We start from the raw sequence: 7,822 nt of genomic DNA, 5'->3' as shown, positions 1-7,822 counted from the left end.
GCAGGCCTGATTAGAACAAAGAGGAGGGAAGGAGAGGATTTGTCTCCTTCCCACCTGCCTGCTGCTTGAGCTGGGACATTGGTCTTCTCCTGCCCTTGGACTGGCATTTATACCAGCAGTTCCCCTGGTTCTCAGGCATTTGGGGTTGGGCTGGAAACAATACCACTGGCTCTCCTGGATCTCCAGCTTGCAAGGACAGACTGTGGAACTTCTTAGCCTCCATAATTGTGTGAGCCAGTTTCCTCATTATCTATCTATCTATCTATCTATCTATCTATCTATCTATCTATCTATCTATTCATCAATCTGTCTAATCTATCTCCAATTGGCTCTGTTTCTCTGGAGAAACCTAAGTCATATCCAAAGTGATCCAAGGAGGCTTCTTAGAAGAGGTGACAGGCAAGCTGACTTTCAAAGGCATTTGCCAGGGATGCGAGGAAGCTGAGTTCTGTCTCACCCTATATGTGGATTGACTTCCTGTATCTGTGCTACTTTTCCTCTCATCATTTATGCCTCTATTTCCAAAAAAAAAAAAAAAAAAAAAAAAAAAAAAGGGGGGGGGGGGGGTTTGGGTAGATTCTGATTTTTATGAAATAAGAATACAACCATTAAGTAAGGAAAAGAAGTAAGAGCTTTGTAATCCAATGGGAAAAGAGAATGAACTACAAACCTACACTTAGAATAGTTCCTGTGGTTGATACAAGATTTAACTCTGTGCTTCCCAGCAGGCAAGAAGGTAGCATATCTGTACACATTGCAATGTGTGGATGGAGGGCCCATCCAGTGACATCAGGAGAGCACTTGCTCGCCCACCCCCTCTCTATTGATTTGTTCACTGTGTTTATAGCTCCCTTGTGTGTTTGGCTGGTCAGTGTTTTGAATTGGTCTTTAATTATATCTCATTCAAATGACTAAGGCATATGGAGAGGTTGTCGAGCCAAAAGTTTATTATGCACCTATTATGTGCCACTCCTACTACTCTTCTCTGCAACATTAATAGAGGAAACTGAGGCTCAGAGGAGTTAAGTAAACCACTGATCAAGTTGGCCCAGGGGCCCACATCTCCTGACTCCAGCATAGGCTCTTTATGAGTTTGGATGGGTGAGATCTTTGGATGAGGTATCTCAGAACAAGGAGCCAGCCTGGGTGATCCGTTTGCCCAGCTAGAGTCACTGAGCAAGCCGGACACCTACAGATGCCACAGGTAGGAACAACTGCTGTGTACTCTGGCTCAGCTTGAGAATAGTTGGTTTAATTTATGAATTTAGATGGTTGAAAAACCAAAAGCCATAGAAAGAAGCAGCACTTGTCAAGTGCCTACTATGTGCTGGGAACTTCTGTTTCCCTTTTTTCATCTGTGAAATGGGGATGACAGTAAAATAATCTCCTGATTGATGAAGGATCAAGTGAGAGCCATGGAATTACTTAGCATGGAGGCTGTACTTAATACGTTCTTAAGAAATATTGTTATTTTCTTTTGTCTCTTTTTTTTTTTTTTTTTTTTTTTTTGAGACAGAGTCTTGCTCTGTCACCCAGGCTGGAGTGCAGTGGTACGATCTCAGCTCGCTGTAACCTCTGCCTTCCAGGTTCAAGTGATTCTCCTGCCTCAGCTTTCCAAGTAGCTGGGATTATAGGTGCCCACCACCACGCCTGCCTAATTTTTGTATTTTTACTAGAGACGGGGTTTCACCTAAAGTGCTGGGATTACAGGCTTGAGCCACGGCGCCCGGCCCATCTCAGCCTTCTGAGTAGCTAGGACCACAGGCACAGGCCACCGCGTCCGGCTAATTTTTTTGATATTTTTGTAGAGACGTTGCCTGGGCTGGTCTGGAGTTCCTGAGCTCAAAAGCGATCCTGCCACCTCGAGCTCCCAAAGTGCTGGGATTACAGGCGTGAGCATGTTGGCCAGGCTGGTCTCGAACTCCTGACCTCAAGTGATCCACCTACCTCAGCCTCCCAAAGTGCTGGGATTATAGGCGTAAGCCACTGCATCCAGGCTGTCATTATTATTATTATTATCATCCTCACAATAGTCCTGTGCTATTGCTGCCAATGCCAATGCTGCGTTACTGCTAAGGAACTGAGGCTCAGGGAGATGAAATGTCCAAGGTCACCGAGTTATAGCCAGTTTCTAACCCAAGCCTTTTGGGCTCAATTCCTGTATTCTCCATGTTAAGGGACAGAGGCCAGGACATCAGGAGATAAAAACGAAGGTTCAGGAACAGCATGTTAGGCAGGTAGGCTTAGGATAAGCATGCATGGCATGAGGTCTTTCTACTGGGTGAGAGGGCCTCTGAACGGCAGCTGCAAGGAGAATGTGGGCAGCACACGTGGCTGGCCTGGGCCCTGCGGGGAAGAGCTGTGGTCATTGTGGTGGGGTCCAGATCAGGTCATGTCTAGCACCCAGAGGAGCAGCAGAGAAGTGACTGCAAAGCAGCCTGGGGCCGGAACCAGGTCCCAGGGTGGTCAGGCCAGCTGAGGGACCATCGGCTGGTTGATGAGAGTTTACAAAGGGTAGGATGACAGCATTGGTGGGGAACACATTTTTGGCTTGTCCTCACTTACTCTAACCCAAGTATTAAATTGCAGTCATTAAAAGTAGAAGTTAAGGGTGTGGGCTAAGCATGTTTCACATAACACAAAGGGGAGAAGAGGGCATGCCCCCTCCCTGCCACCCTGTCTGCTCCATTTGGCCTGGGAAGTCTGTGCCCCACTTATTTGGCATCACCCACCTGTGCAGGCAGCAACCAGGTGAGAGAAAGCAGCTGCAGCCATGAAAGTGTTGGCTTTGGGGCTGGAAAATCGGGACTGAGGTTCTGGCTCTGTGACCTGGGGAAATTTATTTTACTTCTCTGAGCTTCTGCCATCCCTTCTGAAATAATCCCAGGCTCTAGGGTTAATTTAGGATCAAGTGAGAGCCAGGGACTCATTTAGCGTAAAGGGTGCACTTACTAAGTGCTTTGATACATTGTTTTCTTCATCATTGTCTTAGTCACTTGAGCTGCTATAACTGGGTAGCTTATAATCAACAGAAATGTGTCTCTCACCTTTCTGGAGCCTGAGAAGTCCAAGATCCAGGCACTGGCAGATTCAGTCTAGTGAGGGCCTGTATTCTAGTTCATAGACTTCAACTTTCTGCCACAACCTCACATGGCAGAAGGGGAAGGGGGTCTCTCTAGGGCCTCTTTATAAGGGCACAAATCCCATTCTGGATTAAGTCCAGCCCCATGACTTAATCACCACCCAAAGGCCCCACCTTCTAATACCATCATCTTTCGGGTAAGGATTTTAACATATTAATTTTGGGGGGGACTTAAACATTTTGACCATAGCAGTCAATAGCAGTCATTATTATTATCATTCTCACAATGGCACTGTGAAGTTTCCTCAGGAGTCCTGCCTCAGTTTCCCCATCTGCAATGAGAATGGCTCTGCTACTCCAGAGTGTGGCTTTCAGGATTAAATAAGAGGGAGCACACAACACAGTGCCTGGCACACAGGAGGCCTTTCCTCCCTCCCTTCCTCCGCCAGCCACTTCTGCAGGACTGGTGGTTCTAATTATCTTAATTCACCAGGAGGCGCCAGCCTCTCTACCAGGGTTCCCTGTACAGTGGGACCCTGAGACCAAGAGTCAAGCTGAGGAGGTGGTGACGCTGGCCACACATCTAGAGGACACGGGGCGAGGCCAAACTATCAGCCAGAGAGAGAAATATTTACAATTCTTCAGAGGCCACATGGCTCCTTCCCTACCTCATTATCTCCTCTCATTCTTGTACCTCCTCTGGGGGAGTGGGATAGATGTGATCTTCATTTTGCAGATGGGGAAACTGAGGTAAGTAACCATTCCATGGCCACACAGCGGATCCTTAATGGAGCTGGTACTAGCTACCTCCTTCCACAGTCACCTACCAGCGCTGGGGCTATGGCCGCGAAGGGGAGAGCAGTAAGTGTGGAGGGTCCTCACAGGCAGAGGCTCACTGACTTGGGAAAGTCCACTGCCTCTATGACCTGGTGGGGATTGGGAGGGCCTGGTGGGAGGAGAGAAGCTGGAAGGGGTAACTTTCTCCTAGAAAGCTCACTCCCTTTTCAGTGACTTATTATAGTGACGGTTGTGTCTTTAGAGTTCCAAACTAGTATTTTGCGAGGAGGTCTCAAGACTCTGAACATCACCCTCAGATGGAAGCTTCGAGAGTATCTGCCTAGGTCCTCCACCCATTTGATCAGGAAACAGAGCTCCAGAGAGAAGTGACTTAGCCAAGAGCAGGGCCAATAGCGGAATACTGCAGCCCAGTGTTTTCACGCCACTGTTGGAGGCCCTGGGGACAGGGAGGACATTTGGGCAGGACATGGCTGGCAGTGAGGCCACGGTGAGATGCTAGGTCTTATTCTGCCGGGCACTGCCATCAAATCATCACTTATGTTTTCCCTGCAACAACCCTGGGAGGTCAAGGTTGTTGTCCTCACGTTACGGGATAAGAAACAAGACTCAGAGAAGGCCAAAGTCAAATGGCTTCTTTGTGAAGAGGCAGAATTCAAATCTGGACCTGCCTGTCTCCAAATCCTACATGTTTTCTATTACATCTCTTGCACTGGGTTCTGTAGTGGCCCCCCAAAATTCATGCTTTTCCAGGAACCTCAGAATATAGCCTTGTTTGAAAATAAAGTATCTGCAGATATAATTAGCTAAGTTAAAATGAGGTCACTCTAGAAAGGAATGGCCCTAAATCCAATATGGCGGATGTCATTATAAGAAGAGGAAAGACAGAGACGGACAGGAGATTGCCATGTGAAGGCACAGGCAGGGAAGAACACCACGTTGAGACAGAGGTAGAGACTCGAGTGATGCGTCTACAAGACAAGAAACATGCAGGATGGCCAGCAACTGCCTGAAGCTAGAAGAGGCAAGGAAGGATTCTCCCCCAGAGCCTTCAGAGACAGTGTGGTCCTGCCAATACCTTGATTTCAGACTTCTAGCTTCCAGAACTGTGAGACAATACATTTCTATTGTTTTAAGCCACCCAGTTTGTGGTACTTAATCACAGCAGTCCTAACAAATTAATCTACCTCCTTCCCATGGTACAGAAAGGGGGTGACGTACAGGCACTGTAGATCCCAGGTGTGGTCCTGCCGAAATTTAGACTATCAGGACAAACCCAAGGCAGAGGAGGAAGACGAAGGACATGGGATGTTTGACATTTACTCTTTGCAGGGCTTTGTGCTTGGCACTTCACATATGGGATCTTGATGTAAGTACAGCCATTCCCATTTCACAGATGAGGAAACTGAGACTTAGAAAAGGGAAGTTATTTGCCCCTAAGCTCATGTTTTCCCTGCTCCTCAGTGCTACGCAAGGAGCAAACCTAGACTCTAGTTTGACTTCCAGGGAAGTAAGTTACTCACTTCCCTTCTCTCAGTCTCACTTTCCTCATCCAGAAAATGGGAATAATAGTTTCTGCTTCTCAGGTGGTTGTGATTTCTTCTCACATCCCTTCACTCAACAAATATATACAGAAGGTCTCCTCTGTGTCAGCCTCTGCTCTAGGCCCCAGAGACACAACAATGAATGAGATGTGCCCAGTTCTTGCTCCTAGGAGTCTGATTCTTTTGGGTAATGCCTGTCAGGTGCTTCACAGGGGCCAGCACTTAGTGAGTGCTTGGGGAACCTTATGGGGATAAGAATATAGGATTGAACGCGATGGTGTGCAGAATGGGTTTGGTCTGTAAGAGGAGCTCACTTTGGCATTCATTCTCTACCCTGCCAGTACAGTGGTGGTACAGCCTCCTGGACAAGGAAGGTACAAGGTCTTCTGGGCCTGGGCTCCATGTTCTTGGGCACCCAGCACTTGCTGCTGTAAGCTGCCTCCCAGGGCCAGCAGAACTCTCTGCCCAGGCCTGGTCTGTGGTCTGTGCAGGCCGCGTAAGGGGCCTTGGGTCTTCTCATAGGGACTGCATTGCTGCACTGTGCCCTCAGCAGAGCCTCCTCAGCTCAGCCCCACCCACTCCCTGACACCGTCCCTGCAGGGGCCAGGCCTGAGCCTGTCCTGGAGGCGCTCCCAGCTGTCCTGATATCCCCTCTGGCTTCTGCAGACACTCCCCCTTTCTGCCCTGGAGGCCTCCTCTGGTCACCAGCCCCTTCCCTTCCCCTCCAGAGGTATCCCCAGACATCACTCCTGTGCTATTCTTTTTACCTGGCAATGGTGGCATTAAATATCAACCAGCCTCGGCTCAGTGCTGGCAGGGTGTGGGTTCTTGATAACCATGTGGTTTAGGGGAGGGTCTTCTCAAGCCCCCGCATGATGGGCTAGGAATGACTGGGTTGATTGTGGTCTGGCTCTGTTCCTAACTCACTGCGCTTCCTTGAGCAAACCTCTTCCTTCCCAGACCTGGGTTTCTCTGAGAGGCAGCCCTCTCTGCTTTCACCAGGGGTATGAGGACCAGGGCACACAGGTGAAACCTGAGCAAGTGGCAGCAGCCAATCCCAGGAGGCTGACTTCTTCCAGGTGGGCTCTGGAAGGGGCTGTTAGGGATGCAGTGCAGCTATGCCCATCAGGCCTCACAGAAACTCATCCTCCTGTCCTCACTTGCCCTGAGTGAGCCGGGAGAGCTGGCAGCAAGCACTGAGAAGCGGGCTCTGGCGGGCCCTGATGGCTCAGCGGTGGCAGCAGCAGTGGTGGCAGGGGCTATTCTGAGCTCTGGGAGGGGCTGGGGAGCTGAGACTGGAGGAGGGGAAGTGACAGGGAGGAGACAGTCTCTTGAGGGCGAGGGGAGTGCCACTGTAGCCCCGGGTCAGGGGGTGTCTGCTGATGGCAGTATGTGTTAGGAGAATTGTGTGATGTGCGCTCCTCACTGGGAATGGGCAAGCCAGCTGAGGTATTGAGGCATGCACTAGGATTGTTTGAGTGTATGTGTACAAGTTTTGTGATCCAAGCACGAGTTGAGTGGGTAACACGCACATCCATCTGCCTGTGGGCAAGTGAGTGTGCGTGCACTGGAATGTGAGCATGTTCCAGTGTCCAGGGAGGTGTGAGTGAAGAGTGCCTGCGTGTGGAAAAAGGAGGACTGAAAGGGGAAGCAAGTGGGGGCTTGTTTGTGAACAGAAATGAATGTGGGCGTGGTAGGGAGGGTGGATGGGAGGTTGGGAGCCAGCCTGGGGGAGCAGGGAAGGGTGACAGCTGGTGGTCAAAGGAACTCGAGGTAGAAACCATGGGTCTGTGTAATTGGGACACAAGTGTGAGGCACGTGGCGAGTGTGCTTGTTAGAGAGCCTATGTGAGTGAGCGGCTGTGAGTGTGTGCATGGTAAGAGCAGGTGGTACTGTATGAGCTGGGCAAAGTAGGAAGGGAAGATATGTACACACAACAGCAGCAATAAAAACAGCTAGCATTTATTGCACGCTTATTCTGAGCCTGGTGCTCACATTCATAAACGTATTTAATTTTTCAAATATCCTGTGAAGGTAGTGCTATTAGGGTGGTCATTTGTAGAGTAGGAAAGCGTGACTTTGAGCAGTTATGTAACTTGCCCATGCTCTTACTCTTAATCGCTACATTATACTGCCTCAAAATGAATGTGTGAGTAGGGGCCAAGTTGTGAGTGAAGAAGAATGTGAGTGTGTGCTATTGGGTGTGAGTCTGAGTGTGTGTGTGTGTGTGTGTGTGTGTGTGTGTAGGAGCTGAGTGTATGAGACATGGGCCTTAGAGGAGAGTCCAGGCAGCAGCTGTGGACACTGGGCAGAGTAGGGCCCTGAACAGAGCCTGAGTCAGCCTCTAGTGCATCTCTGCCAACCTGGCTTCCCAGACCCACGGTGGCAGCCTGTGCCAGGG

The sequence above is a fragment of the Piliocolobus tephrosceles genome, chromosome 1, assembly GCF_002776525.5.
Source record: "Piliocolobus tephrosceles isolate RC106 chromosome 1, ASM277652v3, whole genome shotgun sequence".
Classification (NCBI taxonomy): Eukaryota; Metazoa; Chordata; class Mammalia; order Primates; family Cercopithecidae; genus Piliocolobus; species Piliocolobus tephrosceles.
Note: the sequence above shows the minus strand (reverse complement) of the source record.